At 45.6% G+C, this 21,310-nt stretch overlaps 1 protein-coding gene across 3 annotated transcripts in view; it reads left to right on the top strand.

Moving 5' to 3' along the window:
• Positions 1-21,310, top strand: part of LOC137321733 (kelch-like protein 29) — a 459,448-nt gene that overhangs the window by 304,602 nt on the left and 133,536 nt on the right. The gene's annotated exons all lie outside the window — the stretch shown is intronic.

Here is a 21,310-nt window from a genome sequence, read left to right as displayed (position 1 = left end):
TTTCGCACAGTATTATTATTCCTTCATACAAAGGCTGCTGTTAACCCTGCTGGGAAGGTGGCGGTAGTCCTCCAGAAGTCCTTTTATTGAAGCATCTTTACTAGAGCATTGCCAGTTCTGTGGTCAGCAGCTTATGACTCTGTCACTCCGTTTCTGATCTCATTTTCTAAAGTCCCCATCAGTTGTGGAGATCTTTTAAGAAGCCCACACAAAAGCAGTTGTAGCCTCTTCGGCTGTTTGTCCAGTTTAGATTTTTAAATTACTATCTCTCCAGTGCCAATGATCGAATCCTAGGAGTGTTCAGAGTAAGATATGTTTGAGTTAGCAAGAAAGAAGGACTTGCATTTATATAGCGCCTTTCACGGCTGCAGGACATCCCAAAGAGCTTTTCAGACAATGAAGTACTTTTGAAGCTGCAAATTGTACTGCAAACAGTAAATGCACATTACTTTTGTAATGTAGGAAATGTGGCAGCCAATTTGCACACAGCAAGCTCCCACAAACAGCAATGTAATCATCACCGGATAATCTGTTTTTATTTAGGTGTTGGTTAAGTAATAAATATTGGCCAGAATACCAGGGAGAACTGCCCAGCTGCCTATATTTTGTGCTCAAGTCCCTGAAGTGGGACTTAAACCCACAACCTCTGACTATGGTAAAGGTGCTACCAACTGACACTAGAGACATATATAGAAGCAGAAAATTATGATGTTATAGGAGTGTAGGAATATAGGTTGTTTAAGAAAAGACAAGAAGCTTATATGTTCAGGATGATTTGGAAACAAAGTAAGCTGAATTGAAGATCAAAATGAAATAGCCTAAAATGAGTTAACAAACAGGCAGAGTATCACATACATAGTGTTACATAGTATTTAAAGCACAGAAGGAGGCCATTCAGCCCAACTGGTCTATGCCTGTGTTTATGCTCATCACGAGCCTCCTCCAATCTTACTTCATCTATCCCTATCAACATATCATTCTATTCCTTTCTCCCTCATGTGTTTATCTAGTTTCCCCTTAAATGCATCAATTCTATTCGCTTCAGCTACTCCTTGTGGTAGTGAGTTCCACATTCTAACCACTCTCTGAGTAAAGACATTTCTCCTGAATTCCTTATTGGATTTATTGGTGACTATCTTATGTACCTGGCCCCTAGTTTTGGACTTCCCCGTAAGTGGAAACATCTACTCTACGTCTACCTTATCGAACCCCTTCATAATTTTAAAGGCCTCTACCAGGTCACCTCTCAGCCTTCTCTTTTCCAGAGAAAAGAGCCGCGGCCTGTTCAGTTTTTCCGGATAGATATAACCTCTCAGTTCTGGTATCATCCTTATAAATCTTTCTTTCACCTTCTCCAGTGCCTCTGTATCCTTTAAGTAATATGGAGACCAGAACTGAACACGATATTCTAAGTGTGGTCTAACCAAGGTTCTATATAAGTTCAACATAACTTATGTTATAGGGTTAACAATAAAAAAATAATATAGACATCCTGGGCAGGATAAAGGCAATGACAACATAGTATATGATGAGTTAGGAAAAGTGTGTAGAGACAATAATGTTGTAATTGTGGATGGCTACAATCACCCTAATTGAAATAAGATCACAGAATCAGAACGAGTGATTGTCTGACGCAGTGAACAAAAGGAGAAGGAAAATCCAGGTGAATATTTTTTGTTCAAAGAACCCTTCAGGTAAGTCACAGGGATTGGGTTCCAAGTTCCAAGCACTCCTGGCCCAAGGAAAGTAAAAATAAAAAAAATTTTAAACTAGCTTTTCTGGCCCTGACTCTTCTTTCCGTGAGCTTCACCTGGTGGGAAAGCCACAATGGCTTCCCTGCTCAGGCCACCGGTTAAAATAGCAGTCAGAAGAGCAGGTTAAAATTGAAGACTGCAGGAAGGGAGCAGAATGTCAGCGGGTATGTCTCCTGGCCGCTTTTAACTGCCCATCCACTAAGTTTCCACTGGTAGGGCAGAGTTAAAATTGGCCCTGTAATTTCCTGAAATGCAGGTAGATAAAGCCATAAAAAGGGCCAGTAGAATTTTGGGTTTTATAAATAGGAGCATAGAGTCCAAGAGTAAAAGAAGTAATACTGAATTTATACAAAATATTGGATAAGCCAAAATTACAGCACTCTATGTAATTTTGCACTCCCCATTATAGAAATGAAGTTAAAGCCATAGGGGGAGAAATTGAATAAGGGTCCGTTTCTGGCTGGTGTAGCGCGATGCGCTAGTACCCCTCGCCCAATGGACCCTACACAGGCAGGAGGCAAGTTTGGACCCACCCGAGGACTTACCTCCAATCAGCCTTCCTTTCCAGGCCTTGCACGTGGAATCAGTGCAATTTGCACTTTCCACCACCAGAGAGAGCGCAATCTCTTAAAGGGAGGATGATTATTAGAAATCTCTTAAAGGTAGCTGGTACTTGTTATTTGCTGAAATTAACAGTCTACTGTCTGCACGGAGTCTGAACAGAGATCAGAAATCGCACACATAAAACACAGATACAGGTCCCATACCTATGTTTACACATTGATGAGTTATGTTAAAACATTCATTAAAGGTTGCACACTACTAAATCCCACATCCTCCAATCTGCACGCCAGACCTCACCAATCTGCCGATCTGAGTTGATACCAGGCCAGCGGGAGTGCATGCACCAAGGTTCTCTGCTGATGCACTAGAGACCTTGGGTACAAGAGGTGGACAGAAGGAGGGGCATCCTATATCCACAGGGGGGGGGGGGAGCAAGAGGCCCTCCAGACATATACACAAAAGGCAGTGGGAGGCAGCGGGGGACGAAGTCAATGCTAGGTGCATAACACTGCGAACATGGATGCAGTGCAGGAAGAAGTTCAGTGCTTTGACATGAGTGGTCAAGGTGAGTGAGGTCAACTGTCAAGTGGCGTCTCCTACCAACTGCACCACGCACTATACCCCCCATCCCCCACATACCAATAAACTCTTTCCATCAGTACTCAACTCTTTCAATCAGATGCTTCCTCTCACCCTTACACATTAGCACTGTTTCAAGCCACCCACCCACAAATCACAGGCCACACACACGGGCAGCTATCAACCATGACAGGCACATCACCCAGACACACGTCCCGCTTTCTTGCAGGAGAAGGTGGCGCATGTCAAAAGGCAGCATTTAGCCCCTCGAGCCTGTTCCGCCATTCAGTGAGATCATGGTGGACCTGTGACCTAACTCCGTATACCTGCCTTAGCCCCATATCCCTTAATACCCTTGATTCACAGAAATCTATCAATCTCAGATTTAACATTCACAACTGAGCTAGCATCAACTGTCGTCTGCAGAAGAGCGTTCCAAATGTCTCCCACCTTTTACGTGTAGAAGCATTTCCTAACTTCACTCCTGCACGCCCTGGCTCTAAATGTTAGGCTATGTCCCCGCGTCCTAGTATTGAAGTCTAGGAGACCTCCAAAAACAGTTACAAATGCCTGGGCAGGCAGAAGCATTAATCCAGCCACTAATCTGTAAATCCTGCATGGCCCTTTAAATAGCGCTGGTGTGGGGTCCTCTAGGCACTCTAAGACACCTTCAGATGGTCGGGGTTAAGACTGTGCATTGAGTTGAGCATTAATTCCCAAAATGGTGGCTATCGGTTTAAATCAGCGTTGCACACTGATTGAATTAATTTTCTCCCTACTTTACATGAATCCAGCGTTCGTTATCTGCGCCTGCGCTAACTCCTATACCAAGATGGGGTCTGGCACACGTCACGCAGGAAACGTGCGTGCGCAACCAAGCCGCCATCTTGGATGTCGGAGAGGCCGTGTAGCGCCGAAACAACGGGAGCTACACGGCCTGATTTAGCGCCCATAGAACGCATACAGCGTAGATTCACCAGGATGATGCCAGGGATGGGAACTTTTAGTCACGAGGAGAGGCTTGAAATATCAGGTCTATTTCAACTGAAGCAGCAAAGGCTAAATGGACTTTTAATAGAGGTTTTTAAAATTATGATGTGTTTTGATAGAATGTATACCGGAAGACTATTTCCTCTGGTTAGAGTCAGTGACAAGGGATCATCAATTTAAAATTACGACTGAGAGTGAAGAAAGGAGGTGGAGAAATTTTTTTCCAGAATCTTGTTGGAGCATGGAAAAGTTTTGCCACAGGGAGTGGTTAAGACTGAGAACATTGCATTTTTTAAAGGGAAAATAGGATAAATATTTGAAGCAGAGGAAGCTCCTAGGCTATGAGGAGAGAGCGGGGCAGAGGGACTAACTTTGGAAATACTCTCATAAAGACCCAGCACAATGGGCCAAATGGCTTCCTTCTATGCTGTAAACTTCAATATTTTTATATGTGTGGCCAGCATGGTTTCCTAGAATTTGGTGAATCCAAAGTGGCTATCAGACCAATTTGAAGTTGTACTCCCAGTGTTGCAAAGTGGAACCAAATGGGGCCTCTCTCTATAATTGCCATTACCAGTGCAGCCCAGCAGAAAGTGAGATTCTAGGAACATAGGAACAGGAGTAGGCCATTCAGCCCCTCGTGCCTGCTCCGCCATTTGATAAGATCATGGCTGATCTGTGATCTAACTCCATATACCTGCCTTTGGCCCGTATCCCTTAATACCTTTGGTTGCCAAAAAGCTATCTATCTCAGATTTAAATTTAGCAATTGAGCTAGTATCTATTCAAAGAAGTTTGTCGATTTAACTATCATTTTCCTCTACAAAAAAAGACAGTTCTTTGAATAAAATGCACTCCAATTCGAATTTGTTTCCCTTATTAAAGATCCCCTTTAAAGCAGAGTAACTTGTACCTTGAGCTGGTTCTTGCAAGCTATCAGGATAACATTCTGTGTAGGAATAACTTAGCAAGAAACTGCCAGCTTGGATTTAGAATGGAAAACTCAACATGACAATCCTCTGTGACTTCTTTGAGGGCATCACAGATAAAGTAGATAGTGAAACTTCTTTTGTTTATAGTTTCAGGAAACTTTTCACTAAATTCCACACCATTTAGTTCTAAATGAACTAAAAGACACAAGAATCCAGGGTAGAAGATGGGACAGGATAAAAAGTTGGTTTAACAAGTGGATATGTCTATGGGCAACGCTGTGTGCTCGAGTATACCAGTGTACAGACAACGCCATGAAGTGGGAGGTGTAATTGGACACTGGTCACCCAGCATTCTGCCTGGAATGTGTAATTTGATCCAATAAATGGTAGTCAGGCTTGTGGCAGGCAGTGCAGCCTTCAGATATTTACTAATGTATAGTGGCACTATTGTATAGTTCAGACAATGCACAACGCTGACATTCCCCACAATTCAGACAACGTACAGCATTAACACTCCCCATGCTAACAGACTCAAATGCTAATATTGGATGTGGTAACATGCAGTGCTCACAGTAGAGGAGCCAACACTGCGCTAATGCTAACACACAGATGGCCGCAGAAAGCACGTTTCTAGTCTGCTGACTGGAACAGGGCAGCATGATTTCTTATTTCTTTTTATGAGGAAGGAACTGAGTGAGGTTATGCAGAAGTGTGTTAGATTTGCTCCAACTGTCACTAGTCATTATGGGCACGCTCCTGCGTTAAGAGAATATCCAAGGCAGACTTGAAATTTGTTGCAAGGTGAACAGAACATTGTCCTGCCACCTCATGCACTCCAGGCACAATTATTCAGAGAGCCTTAACATGGCAGACAGACATAGGGCCAAAGGACAACAGCATTACCTTCTACTCCACAGCTGCAAACAATCACAGACAACATACACTGCACAGTGCCACCTCTTCACTCCTAGAGCTACTGTACCAGTTGAGTTATATGTATCTATGAATGCTGGCCATCCTCCTTCTATTGCTCCTTCTCTTCCTCATTCAGAAAAGAGAGATTACCAGATAAATATTAATGAGCAGGACCACATGGCCCACCTTGAATCATGTGCTGATCCTTCTTTGTGTGAAGCATGATTTCTTGATCAGTCCAAAAATTTGAAACTATAACCTTTTGTTCTACACTGGGGATCTGCTTTGTGATTCTTCTCTGTATTGTCTCAAGCACATCAGTATCTCCCTCATTCGCTGCACAAGGTAGTCAAAGTGTGGTCTGAGCAGAAGACTGTTCACTTAGATCACAACTTCCTCTGACGTAAAGGCCTGGACTTTACGTATGAAAACCGTTGATTTCAGGGTGGTCTGGAAAGTGAAATTGGGCAGGGGCCCTCAGCCGAAACTTGGATTCAAAATTGGCCACTTTCTGCCATGATTTCCCTCCCATGACCCTGCTGTGGCTCTGATTATTCTGCTGAATCAAATGAAGGCGGGGGACTGATTAAATGCTGGAGTGCAATTCTGCAACATGACTTGCATTCATGTCCACTACTTTGAAACTGTAGTTTCTGAGCAGTCAAGGCGACTCTGTGAGACTTTCATCTATGGAAGCAGTAACTATTGCTACTGCAGATGTGACAACAGCTCTTATACCCTCCTCCTGATGTCTGGAAGCTGCATTGATCTCCTGGACTGCCACAGTCCTCTGGGTCCTCCTCACATCGTGTCATACCTCTCACATTGCATTACAGATGTGGGTTCCGTCATCAGTGCGATATGAGAAGAGATTGTTTCCACTGCTTGCGTGTGAGACCAGAGCTCCTGAATCATTGATGTTTAACAGCATGGATCTTTTAGAATTTGGTCTTGGGATCCTCAGATGAGGCCTGTTGCTTATGTCACCTCCAGGGAGTGACAGCTGTCTCTTCAAAGTTGCACCCCAACACCTCCTGCTCACTGCTGCTCTGTGATCCACCCAGTAATATCCTCTCTGTGTCAGTAATAGCGCCTCCCAGAGTGGGCGTATCTGGACTGTTACTTGAGTAAACATTTTGCCGTGACAGAATGGGTGGATCAGGTGCAAGAAGGGTCCTTCTGGTGGCACCAGGCTGCTCGGATGCTTCTTTCTCTAAGCATTCAGCACCTTTGAGGGATGCAAAGGACAACCAACTGACTTGAGCATCGTGAGATGTGACTAAACAATAGCAGCAGGCCTTTCTGGTCTTCAAAATATCAGCTGACATCAAAAACTCACAGCTCTAGAAACGTTCCATCCCATTACCAGCCTGGGCCTGGCAGGTCTCCTCCATCTTCTCCCTCCCCCACAGTCTCCCCAGTGTACCTGTCCAGAGGTTGCGGATCTTGCTTCCTCCTTTGTCTGCTGAGGGGCCTGATGCTGGCAATTCCTCCAGCCTTAGTTGTCCTTTGCCTTTGGTTGCACACAAGTTTCTCCTTTGACTTCACAGTGGCACAGATTAATTTGCAGTGTGTTTCCACCCAGGTGTCTGCAGACATTCCCTTGTGAACATGCCAGCAGGATAGTGTGGAAGTGAGTTACGCTTCCAGCAGCATCCCAGCATCTGCATTGGAGATCATGCCCTCAATGACCTTGGCCAGCCTGCAGATGGCTTTAAAATGTTTCCAGCACTAAGTGGCTAATTGTGGGGTGATGGAGTTGCCACTATCCCATGCTGGGTACCACCTCCATCCAGATTGCCTACTCATCCTTTACCTGGTGGTGGACAATTAAACTACTAACGGGAGGAGGAGACTCTGTAAACAACCCCATCCTCGATAATGGCAGAGTCCAGCACGTGAGTGCAAAAGAAAAGGCTGAAGCATTTGCAACCATCTTCAGCCAGAAGTGCCGAGTGGATGATCCATCTCAGCCTCCTCCCGATATCCCCACCATCACAGAAGCCAGTCTTCAGCCAATTCGATTCACTCCACGTGATATCAAGAAACGGCTGAGTGCACTGGATACAGCAAAGGCTATGGGCCCCGACAGCATCCCAGCTGTAGTGCTGAAAACTTGTGCTCCAGAACTAGCCGCACCTCTAGTCAAACTGTTCCAGTACAGCTGTAACACTGGTATCTACCTGACAATGTGGAAAATTGCCCAGGTATGTCCTGTCCACAAAAAGCAGGACAAATCCAATCCGGCCAATTACCATCCCATCAGTCTACTCTCAAACATCAGCAAAGTGATGGAAGATGTCATCAACAGTGCTATCAAGCGACACTTACTCACCAATAACCTGCTCACCGATGCTCAGTTTGGGTTCCGCCAGGACCACTCGGCTCCAGACCTCATTACAGCCTTGGTCCAAACATGGACAAAAGAGCTGAATTCCAGTGGTGAGGTGAGAGTGACTGCCCTTGACATCAAGGCAGCATTTGACCGAGTGTGGCACCAAGGAGCCCTAGTAAAATTGAAGTCAATGGGAATCAGGGGGATAACTCTCCAGTGGCTGGAGTCATATCAATCACAAAGGAAGATGGCAGTGGTTGTTGGAGGCCAATCATCTCAGCCCCAGGACATTGCTGCAGGAGTTCCTCAGGGCAGTGTCCTAGGCCCAATCATCTTCAGCTGCTTCATCAATGACCTGCCCTCCATCATAAGGTCAGAAATTGGGATGTTTGCTGCTGATTGCACAGTGTTCAGTTCCATTTGCAACCCCTCAGATAATGAAGCAGTCCGAGTCCGCATGCAGCAAGACCTGGACAACATCCAGGCTTGGGCTGATAAGTGGCAAGTAACATTCACGCCAGACAAGTGCCAGGCAATGACCATCTCCAACAAGAGAGTGTCTAACCAGATAGATTGGTGAGGACGAGGTCAAGTAAGTTTTTCCCTCGTTTTGGTTCGCTCACCACCTGCCGCAGGCCCAGTCTGGCAGCTATGTCCTTCAGAACTCGGCCAGCTCGGTCAGTAGTGGTGCTACCGAGCCACTCTTGGTGATGGACATTGAAATCCCTCACCCAGAGTACATTCTGTGCCCTTACTACCCTCAGTGCTTCCTCCAAGTAGTGTTCAACATGGTTTGAATTCATCAGCTGAGGGAGGGCGGTAGGTGGTAATCAGCAGGAGGTTTCCTTGCCCATGTTTGACCTGATGCCATGAGATTTCATGGGGTCCAGAGTCAATGTTGAGGACTCCCAGGGCCACTGCCCTCTGACCGTACTTCACTGTACCACCACCTCTGGTCGGTCTGTCCTGCCGGTGGGACATGACATATCCAGGGATGGTGATGGAAGAGTCTGGGACATTGGCTGAAAGGTATGATTCTGTGAGTATGGCTATGTCAGGCTGTTGCTTGACTAGTCTGTGGGACAGCTCTCCCAATTTTGGCACAAGTCCCTAGATGTTAGTGAGGAGGACTTTGCAGGGTGATAAGTGGCAAGTAACATTCGCGCCAGATAAGTGCCAGGCAATGACCATCTCCAACAAGAGAGAGTCTAACCACCTCCCCTTGACATTCAACGGCATTACCATCGCTGAATCCCCCACCATCAACATCCTGGGGGTCACCATTGACCAGAAACTTAACTGGACCAGCCACATAAATACTGTGGCTACAAGAACAGGTCAGAGGCTGGGTATTCTGCAGCGAGTGACTCACCTCCTGACTCCCCAAAGCCTTTCCACCATCTGCAAGGCACAAGTCAGGAGTGTGATAGAATACTCTCCACTTGCCTGGATGAGTGCGGCTCCAACAACACTCAAGAAGCTTGACACCATCCAGGACAAAGCAGCCCGCTTGATTGGCACCCCATCCACCATCCTAAACATTCACTCCCTTCACCACCGGCGCACAGTGGCTGCAGTGTGTACCATCCACAGGATGCACTGCAGCAACTCGCCAAGGCTCCTTCAACAGCACCTCCCAAACCCGCGACCTCTACCACCTAGAAGGACAAGGGCAGCAGGCACATGGGAACAACACCACCTGCACATTCCACTCCAAGTCACATGCCATCCCAGCTTGGACATATATTGCTGTTCCTTCATCGTCGCTAGGTCAAAATCCTGGAACTCCCTACCTATTAGCACTGTGGGAGAACCTTCACCAAACGGACTGCAGCGGTTCAAGAAGGCGGCTCACCACCACCTACTCAAGGGCAATTAGGGATGGGCAATAAATGCTGGCCTCGCCAGCGACGCCCACATCCCATGAAGGAATTTTTAAAAACTCCTTTACCTTCTGACCCAATTCTCTGCCAGAAATTTCTCTTCCCAATGCTCATGTGCAGTTACAACTTCCTCTCTCTTATTCTCTCTTCTTGCTGACCCTCTGTTCCTGTGGCCACTTCAACCTTTCCACATCCGTAGCTTCCCCCGATATCCCTGCCAACGGGCTTCTCTCTGGAATTCTCTGTGAGCCCCCCTCTCCACCCCCACCCCCGCGGGAGAAGCGACCAGCTGCTGGCGGGATTGCGTGGGCTGGTTTATCATAAAAGATCCCACGACACTATTGCAAAGAAGGCCAAAGGTATTCTCCCCAGTGTCCTGCCCAATAATTATCCCTCAACCAACATCACGGAAACAGATTATCTGCTCATTATCTCATTGCTATTGGTGTGGCCTTGCTGTGCGCAAATTGGCTGCCGTGTTTCCTACATTACGACAGTGACTACACTTCAAAAGTATTTCATTGGTTGTAAACGCTTTGGGATGTCCTGATGTCGTGAAAAGCACTTTATAAATGCAAGTCTTTCTTTCCTTGTAAGTCCCTCCCTGCTACTTTACCAACACCATCAGGGAAATCCCCCAATTCTAGCAGTAACTGAAGTAAAAGGAAAGGGAAGGTCTGCAGGTCTTATAGGAAGTAGCGTTTATTTTTTAGTGAATCAAGGTCCCTAGTGTAGTTAACATTCTCTAAATTGAGAACAATTTAAAGGAGTAAACTCCTTAAAGGGAGTGGTAAGTAGTTTTTCTTTCCTTTTTTTTTCTCTTGACATTGTAGTTGTTCTTAAGCTAATTTAAGGGTTAAGTCATGGCAGGAGATCCCAGCGCCGTGTCATGTTCCTCTTGTGGGATGTGGGAATTCAGGGCTCCTTCCTGTATCCCTGATTCCTTCACCTGCGGGAAGTGTGTCCAGCTGCAGCTATTGTTTGACCGCTTGACGGCTCTGGAGCTGCGGATGGACTCACTTTGGAGCATCCGCGATGCTGAGAAAGTCGTGGATAGCACGTTCAGTGAGTTGGTCACACCGCAGATAAAAATTACTGAGGGAGATAGTGAATGGGTGACCAACAGACAGAGGAAGAGTAGGAAGGCAGTGCAGGGGTCCCCTGCGGTCATCTCCCTCCAAAACAGGTATACCGTTTTGGATACTGTTGGCGGAGATGGCTCACCAGGGGAAGGTGGCAGTGGCCAGGTTCATGGCACCGTGGCTGGCTCTGCTGCACAGGAGGGCAGGAAAAAGAGTGGCAGAGCTATAGTGATAGGGGACTCGATTGTAAGGGGAATAGACAGGCGTTTCTGCGGACGCAACCGAGACTCCAGGATGGTATGTTGCCTCCCTGGTGCAAGGGTCAAGGATGTCTCGGAGCGGCTGCAGGACATTCTGGAGGGGGAGGGTGAACAGCCAGTTGTCGTGGTGCATATAGGCACCAACGATATAGGTAAAAAACAGGATGAGGTCCTACAAGCTGAATTTAGGGAGTTAGGAGTTAAACTAAAGAGTAGGACCTCAAAGGTAGTAATCTCAGGATTGCTACCAGTGCCACGGGCTAGTCAGAGTAGGAATGACAGGATAGCTAAGATGAATACGTGGCTTGAGAGATGGTGCAAGAGGGAGGGATTCAAATTCCTGGGCCATTGGAACCGGTTCTGGGGGAGGTGGGACCAGTACAAATTGGACGGTCTGCATCTGGGCAGGACTGGAACCAATGTCCTAGGGGGAGTGTTTGCTAGTGCTGTTGGGGAGGGTTTAAACTAATGTGGCAGGGGGATGGGAACCGATGCAGGAAGTCAGTGGGAAATAAAGTGGTGACAGAAACAAAAGGCAGTAAGGGAGAGTGTACAGAACATGACCGGACAGATGGTCTGAGAAAGCAGGGCAAAGACCAAGGGAAGACTAGATTAAACTGCATTTATTTCAATGCAAGAAGTCTGATGGGCAAGGCAGATGAACTCAGGGCATGGATGGGTACATGGGACTGGGATGTTATAGCTATTACTGAAACATGGCTAAGGGAGGGGCAGGACTGGCAGCTCAATGTTCCAGGGTACAGATGCTATAGGAAAGATAGAGCAGGAGGTAAGAGAGGAGGGGGAGTTGCGTTCTTGATTAGGGAGAACATCACGGCAGTAGTGAGAGGGGATATATCCGAGGGTTCGCCCACTGAGTCCATATGGGTAGAACTGAAAAATAAGAAGGGAGAGATCACTTTGATAGGATTGTACTACAGACCCCCAAATAGTCAACGGGAAATTGAGGAGCAAATATGTAAGGAGATTACAGACAGCTGCAAGAAAAATAGGGTGGTAATAGTAGGGGACTTTAACTTTCCCAACATTGACTGGGACAGCCATAGCATTAGGGGTTTGGATGGAGAGAAATTTGTTGAGTGTATTCAGGAGGAATTTCTCATTCAGTATGTGGATGGCCCGACTAGAGAGGGGGCAAAACTTGACCTCCTCTTGGGAAATAAGGAAGGGCAGGTGACAGAAGTGTTAGTGAGGGATCACTTTGGGACCAGTGATCATAATTCCATTAGTTTTAAGATAGCTATGGAGAAGGATAGGTCTGGCCCAAAAGTTAAAATTCTAAATTGGGGAAAGGCCAATTTTGATGGTATTAGACAGGAACTTTCAGAAGTTGATTGGGAGAGTCTGTTGGCAGGCAAAGGGACGTCTGGTAAGTGGGAGGCTTTCAAAAGTGTGTTAACCAGGGTTCAGTGTAAGCACATTCCTTATAAAGTGAAGGGCAAGGCTGGTAGAAGTAGGGAACCTTGGATGACTCGGGAGATTGAGGCACTAGTCAAAAATAAGAAGGAGGCATATGACATGCATAGGCAGCTGGGATCAAGTGGATCCCTTGAAGAGTATAGAGATTGCCGGAGTAGAGTTAAGAGAGAAATCAGGAGGGCAAAAAGGGGATATGAGATTGCTTTGGCAGATCAGGCAAAGGTGAATCCAAAGAGCTTCTACAAATACATAAAGGGCAAAAGGGTAACTAGGGAGAGAGTAGGGCCTCTTAAGGATCAACAAGGTCATCTATGTGCGGAACCACAAGAGATGGGTGAGATCCTGAATGAATATTTCACATCGGTATTTACGGTTGAGAAAGGCATGGATGTTAGGGAACTTGGGGAAATAAATAGTGATGTCTTGAGGAGTGTACATATTACAGAGAGGGAGGTGCTGGAAGTCTTAACGCGCATCAAGGTAGATAAATCTCCGGGACCTGATGAAATGTATCCCAGGACGTTATGGGAGGTTAGGGAGGAAATTGCGGGTCCCCTAGCAGAGATATTTGAATCATCCACCGCTACAGGTGAGGTGCCTGAAGATTGGAGGGTAGCAAATGTTGTGCCTTTGTTTAAGAAGGGCGGCAGGGAAAAGCCTGGGAACTACAGACCAGTGAGCCTGACATCTGTAGTGGGTAAGTTGTTAGAGGGTATTCTGAGGGACAGGATCTACAGGCATTTGGAGAGGCAGGGACTAATTAGGAACAGTCAGCATGGTTTTGTGAGAGGAAAATCATGTCTCACGAATTTGATTGAGTTTTTTGAAGGGGTAACCAAGAAGATAGATGAGGGCTGTGCAGTAGACGTGGTCTACATGGACTTCAGCAAAGCATTTGACAAGGTACCGCATGGTAGGTTGTTACATAAGGTTAAATCTCATGGGATCCAAGGTGAGGTAGCCAATTGGATACAAAATTGGCTTGACGACAGAAGACAGAGGGTGGTTGTCGAGGGTTGTTTTTCAAACTGGATGCCTGTGTCCAGCGGTGTGCCTCAGGGATCGGTGCTGGGTCCGCTGTTATTTGTTATTTATATTAATGATTTGGATGAGAATTTAGGAGGCATGGTTAGTAAGTTTGCAGATGACACCAAGATTGGTGGCATTGTGGACAGTGAAGAAGGTTATCTAGGATTGCAACGGGATCTTGATAAATTGGGCCAGTGGGCCGATGAATGGCAGATGGAGTTTAATTTAGATAAATGTGAGGTGATGCATTTTGGTAGATCGAATCGGGCCAGGACCTACTCCGTTAATGGTAGGGCGTTGGGGAGAGTTATAGAACAAAGAGATCTAGGAGTACAGATTCATAGCTCCTTGAAAGTGGAGTCACAGGTGGATAGGGTGGTGAAGAAGGCATTCAGCATGCTTGGTTTCATTGGTCAGAACATTGAATGCAGGAGTTGGGATGTCTTGTTGAAGTTGTACAGGGCATTGGTGAGGCCACACTTGGAGTACTGTGTACAGTTCTGGTCACCCTATTATAGAAAGGATATTATTAAACTAGAAAGAGTGCAGAAAAGATTTACTAGGATGCTACCGGGACTTGATGGTTTGACTTACAGGGAGAGGTTAGACAGACTGGGACTTTATTCCCTGGAGAGTAGGAGGTTAAGGGGTGATCTTATAGAAGTCTATAAAATAATGAGGGGCATAGATAAGGTCGATAGTCAAAATCTTTTCCCAAAGGTAGGGGAGTCTATAACGAGGGGGCACAGATTTAAGGTGAGAGGGGAGAGATACAAAAGGATCCAGAGGGGCAATTTTTTCACTCAAAGGGTGGTGAGTGTCTGGAACGAGCTGCCAGAGGCAGTAGTAGAGGCGGGTACAATTTTGTCTTTTAAAAAGCATTTGGACAGTTACATGGGGAAGATGGGTATCGAGGGATATGGGCCAAGTGCAGGCAATTGGGACTAGCTTAGTGGTATAAACTGGGCGACATGGACATGTTGGGCCGAAGGGCCTGTTTCCATGTTGTAACTTCTATGATTCTATGATTCTATGATTTTGACGAAGTGTCACAATTCCTCAATTCTGACCTGAGTTGGGTATTTCGCCCCAACTGACAAAGCACCCATCAGCGATGCTGCACCGACAGGCCTGGCACCCAAAGGGAACCTCCAGCAGGCATGGCACTCAAATTGTCAATGCAGCAAAAGCTCTGCAAGCTTCCAAGATCTGGCCAACTGCCTTTGCTGGCTCTTTTCCAGGAACTACTGACCCAGCTCCCCAAATTGACCTCAGTCCAACCAGAGCTGCAAACTCTCAAACTGTGTCAAACCATCCCAAGGCAACATATTGATCCTGCATCCTAAGGAGGCAAAGAGCTGCAGGCTGACAGAGCACTCTGGAATGGCACTTACTGCCATTCCAAGGAATTGCAATTTGCTAAGTCAGCACCACTCTAAACTAACTAGTCCCACAAAACATAAAGTACCGAGACCTATGGGGTGACCCATCAGCCAAGATAACCTGAGTACACCAAACCGCTGGGGTGAGACAAGGTTCCCTGCGACAGAACACAATATTCTTCATCAGCGGGCTGATGTGACTTTAGCAATGCAGGCTTCAATAGCAGCAATCACAGCAACATACTGAAAGTGTGGGAGCCAGTTAGAAAGTCTCATGTGGGCCATCCACATCCGCTCAGGCCTACATGTGACTCCAGTCTCACTCAATGTGGTTGACTTGTCATGCCCTCTGGACTGGCCTAGCAAGCCATCAGCTGTAAACCACAATCTCTCCTTCACCTTTGATGCCCTTCTCCCCACTAAAACATTTCCCCTCTACCATTCTGTTCATTCGTCCTGGTATGGCTCCCATCTTCACTCCTTCAAGCCCAAGGGCACAGACCTGGGTGTATCCAATGCACAACAGGCTTAATCATCCATCACCGTAGCAGGCTGCAGCACCTCAAGCGCTATCAGGCCTCACCCTCCTCTGCAAAGACTGCCCACTACTCCAGGAAAATCCTGGCGAGCAAAGATAACCTTCTGCTTCTTTACTCCATTACCAACCATCTCTTTTAAACCCTCCATGTCCTCATTGCCCCCTCCACCCTCACCTCCAACAAGTTGTGAGGAACTCACTGTAGCCGTGGTGCACTCTCCCTCCTTGTCATCTTCGACCTCATGGCTCACACTCTTGGATCACCATCATGCCAGGGGTCTAAGCCTGCTTCAACGCATAGTGTGGAAGAGCATCCCGGGAGCAGTAACAGGAGTACCTTTGAATGGGCTATGAACTTAGCAAAGCTCCCATCAATGGTTGTCTGCATGCTAAACACCAAGAGGCAGCAGGCTCTAAGCAGAGCTAAGTTGTCCCACAACCAATGGATCAGAGCAAAGCTCTGTGGCCCCACCTCATCCTTGTCTAGAAAGGTGGTGGACAACAGGATGCACTGCAGCAACTCGCCAAGGCTTCTTTGACAGCACCTCCCAAATCCATGACCTCTACCACCTAGAAGGACAAGAGCAGCAGGTACATGGGAACAACACCACCTGCACGTTCCCCTCCAAGTCACACACCATCCCGACTTGGAAATATATCGCCGTTCCTTCATCGTCGCTGGGTCAAAATCCTGGAACTCCCTTCCTAACAGCACTGTGGGAGAACCGTCACCACACGGACTGCAGCGGTTCAAGAAGGCGGCTCACCACCACCTTCTCAAGGGCAATTAGGGATGGGCAATAAATGACGGCCTTGCCAGCGACGCCCACATCCCATGAACGAATAAAAAAAACTTGGTAACTGATAGGAGGAGAAGGCACCATGAACCTCCCACATCCTGAAAGAGTGGAATCCTACATTGGGGTACCGAAGACTATGGTTAAAGTGTATGCAAGCGTCTACAGCCAGAGGCCTCTGCCTGAGGTGCCCACTATCACAGGAACTAGTGCCCAGCCTATTCTGTTCATTCTATATGACATTGGGAAGCATCTCAGTGCACTGGGCACAGCCAAGGACATGGGCCTTGAGAACATCCCAGCTGAGGGGCAGAAGACCCGTGCACCAGAGCTTGCCACTACCTTCACCTAGCTGCTCCAGTGCAGCTAAGACAATAGCATCTGACTGTTAATGTGGATGGTCACCCAGAAAAACAAGATTACTCTACCCCAGCCATGTACTGCCCTGTCAGACTTCTCCCAGTTATCAGTAGAGTAATGATAGGAATTAGCAATAATGCCATCAAGCAGCGCCTGCGCACCACTAACCTGTTCACCAATGGCAGGTCAAACCAGCAATTGACTCATGGACCCCTTTCAAATACATGACCCAATGCACAGGCACTGCACTCTTATATGGGTTGCTGCAGCTGTTTCTCCTCCAAGTGCTCTTGCCTCCCCTTGTCCTTGACTCAGAACATGTGTTCTCAGCACACACTCTAAATCCCCACAGTGAGCAGGATCACCCCCCACCCCCTCCACCGCCTCACCACCACCACCACCCACGCACCTAGCTCAAGCCCTGCTTATTTTGCTCGTTGGTAACAAGAAACTGTCGGTGTGTGCTGCGATCTGACCTCAGAGCAGGTAGAGGACAGGCATGCAAGAGTAACAGTGTGTAAAATAGCAGATAAGTAGAGAGGGGTGACACTTTCAGGGACACTAAGGATGGATATGTTTTCCACCTGGGCAGTCCTAGAAGCTCTCAGCGATCCTGAGATCTCGGGGGTGAAATCAATCTTTGACAGAAACACAAAACGGGTGTTAGCAAATCAGAAGCTCATTTTACACCTCGCACGATTTTCTTTATCATTGAAGTCAAGTGAAACATGGGCTGCCGAATCACCATTGCCATTTTGCACGACCATCAAAGACCAATTTCAACCCCTCCCTATATTTTCAGAGCAGCATTTTAAAGGGGAAAGGAGATGGGATTTTCATACAGAGTGACTAGCGACACTATGCGGCCACTTCAGGTTTTCGGAACCTTCCCGCACATATGCGAGTAGATTGGGTCCTCTGATGACGTCACTTCTCCACCTGCGAAGTTCAATCTTCCAGGAGCCCTGGGCTTTCCTGCTGTTCTTGCTCCCTGAAGTTGCTGCTCGAAATCAATCTGCTAAAGGATCTATCACTAACATTAGAATAGCTGCTTATGATGAGTTGCGTGCTTGCAATTTGTAGTGCTACAATCGATTGTTTAATTCGCTATTTTAGTTGTGTAATTGCTATGCTATTAACCTCAGCAGTGATTCATGGTAGTATCACCAACGACTTGGGCAGAGCAGGTTTACTCCTGTCATTTTGGTGAACCATTTGGTAAGGATATTAGATATCCATACAGTTTTTTTCAGTTCCTAAGGTGTGCTTCTGGTGCAATGATAACTCACAAATAGAAAATAATTGGTAGCCATTCCTCTGTGGTCTAGGTAATGAGTAAAGATTCATATACATCTATCCTACTCTCCAACATGCTTAGGCAGAAAAGAATTTTCCAATTAATTCTTAAGCTGGTTGTCTATTCCTTCATGGGTTTCTGGTTCTATTTTTTGCCTTGTAAAGGCCATATTTTCTTCTTCTTGTTAAGTTTAGCAAAAAAATTAGATGTGAGTAAACAGAGGAGCAGGACCAGTAGAAAGTGTTAATAGATTTTTCTTCGACCATTTATCATGACTCAAAGTCTGGCTCATACTAAAATATGTTAACGAAAACTAGCTAAAAGAAAAAATGCTTGTTGATGACTGTTAGGACCATGTCGAAGATGAATCATGAAAAATTCTGGAAAAATTGCACAAACAAAATAAAAATTCAAAATTGAATTCACATTTAAATCTCTGAGTTATAGGAAGGCAGGCCAAAATTTTGAAGTACAGACTTAATGTTTAAAAAAAGTCAACATCATAGCACTGTCATTAACAATAAAATAGATAATTCAGATGTATTGTATGAAATTGTACATATAACCAAAATCATTTCATGGCAATATCTTGCACATGGAATGCTGTTTTTAATATGCCTGATGCATTGTAGAAATTCATTTATAGTTTATTGGAAGGAAATCAATCAACTGTATCAATGTCCCGAATTATATAGGTAAAAGAATTGAGAAAGCTTGGCCCAGTATAAAAATATCTTGGCCATCGTGGTAATCTCAGGCTACCTTCCTTCTTATTGGAATGGGAAACTGTAAGCTAAGGAAAGTGGCCTGGATGCATTATTAAAAGGGGTGAGCAGGGAAACAAAAAAAAAGAACTTGCATTGATATAACACCTTTCACATCTCCAAGATGTCTCAAGGAGCTTTACAGCCAACAAATTACTTTTGATATGTAATCATTGTGGTTTTCTAGGAAATGCAGCAGCCAATTTGTACACAACCGAGTTCTACATATAACAATGAGATAAGCCACCAAGAATCTGTTCTTGGTGGTGTTGGTTGAGGGATATATACTGGCCATAATTGGATTGTTTTTAGAAATACAGGGGGTGGGTAGAATTTCTGCAGGGGTTCTCCAAATATCCTGCTGTAACTTCAGCAGAAAATCAATGAAAATCCCCACTATATACAAAGTTCAGGTTTGAGAAGAAAGGTAACAGAGGAAAAAGATCAATGGAATACAGAGGATAGAACAATAAAAGAGATGGAGCCAAAAATCGTTGGACTCACTCTGCTACTGCTGTGTCCATGACATCCACTCCTCACCCCATTGGAGTATTAAGGGTCAGGGCAGGGTCAGCTAGTTTAAATATTCCAGAAGGCATCCATGCAAATATGGGTAAAACTTGGGTACCTGCTGCAAGGGGGAGGTGAGAAAATGATGTGGCACTGGCAAGCCAGCACAACCAACTCAAGGGTATTTAAAAATGTAATCTCAATCCCCTCTATAAGATGACCAATTTGTCTGATGTTGCCTGCAGTCTTCTGAGGTCTTCCAGGTCAAGTCCCAGGCCTGGACAAAGCAGCGATTCTCACTTGTGCCCCTCAATTGACCTAGGCACCAGTATCTTTCTGGTGGTCGGATTGGTGGGCATCTGGGAGCTGAGGAATTCCAACAGGGTATGCCTTTCCAGCGGCTCCACTTCTTTCCTGATGTCATGGCCTTGTATGGGGCAGATGAATCGTCTGCATACTCCTCAGCCAAAATTCCCTTTCATGTCAAGGTAAAGGCCCAGTGTTTCTGGGGCTCACCCGATTTTCCACCTCCTCCCTGTTCTCCCAGTCATTTTGCACCAGGAGTGTTTTCCAGGTCCCAAAGATGTTCAGGACTATTTTTAAATTTATTCTCGGGATGTGGGTGGCACTGGCAAGGTCACATTTATTCCTAAAGAATAAAGATATGGGCAGCCATATTGAGATGAATATAAAAAGAAGGAAAAGGCAGTTAAGAAAGTGGTGAGAAGAGCTAAAATAGAAAATTAGGTTAGGATAGCAAGGAATATTGAAAGAAATGTCAAGCATTTCAATAAATATATTGGAGGAGCAGGTGATAAAAGGAAATGGTGGGGCCATTGAAAGATCCCAAAAGTGACATGAAATCGAGTGCCCAAGGAATATCAAATTACTAAATGAATTATTCTTTCCTGTGTTCACTCAGAAGACCACGGGGTGTCTCCCCAGCATGGATGTTACATTTTCAGTGTTGATAGAGGAAGGCCTAAAAGAAATAGTCAGTGATAGACTAAGCAGAAGACAAAACACCAAGCCCAGATGTCCTTCATATAAGTGTACTTAAAGAATTGGCTAGTGAAATCTTTCATGTCCTTGCCATTATCATTAGAAATGGGAGTACTGCTGAGGCTTGAAGAGTAACAAATATAACACCAATCGTTAAAAACGAGGGCACGGGTACAAGTCAGGAATCTACGGAAAATTGAGTCCAACAAATGTGGGCAAAATATTAGAAGGCATCCTAAAAGAGGAATAATGAAACACTTAGATAGGAATCGCATGGTAAGAGGGAGTCAGCATATATCTATGGGAGAGATGTCCTATCTAACAGGTTTACTGGAGCTCTTTTGGGGGAAATAATTAATAACCAAAAAATAACATTTCATTCTCAAAAATCTCACGTTTCAAAGCAATAATTTCATGCTATTTCATTACTAGGGCATTAATTACAGTGAGAAAACAGACTTTTTCCCAGTTTAAGTTGAGAGGAATTTCATGACCAATTATGCTCACTAGGAATTGGTTCAGCACTACTCAGACTCCATTTTTTAGGATCTTTACAATCAGCAGAACTGTCGACGTCAGCTGTGACATTTTCAGTTGTGATCTGTTTAATTGAGTGGTCACCTTTTGTCAAAAACGTTAGAGGTAATTTTTAACTTCGCTCCCAAAATAGTCACGGGGTTGGCAGTGCATCCATGGCACCCACCCAAAGCATTTTCATGTTCAGGCTTCATTTGAATTTAACTGGCAAATTATATTTGAACTTTTGCATAGACAAAAAACACAATTTTAGGTGATGACCATTTACTAGAGAGTTCCACGGGCAGAAGAAGGAAGTCTACTAACTCTCCCACATTCAGCAGGAGTCTGACATGATCTACTGCTCTCAAACCTCAGGAT

This window comes from Heptranchias perlo, chromosome 5, assembly GCF_035084215.1.
Source record: "Heptranchias perlo isolate sHepPer1 chromosome 5, sHepPer1.hap1, whole genome shotgun sequence".
In the NCBI taxonomy this organism is placed as follows: Eukaryota; Metazoa; Chordata; class Chondrichthyes; order Hexanchiformes; family Hexanchidae; genus Heptranchias; species Heptranchias perlo.
The sequence above is the reverse complement of the archived record's forward strand: the minus strand, read 5'-3'. Positions and strand labels throughout refer to the sequence as shown.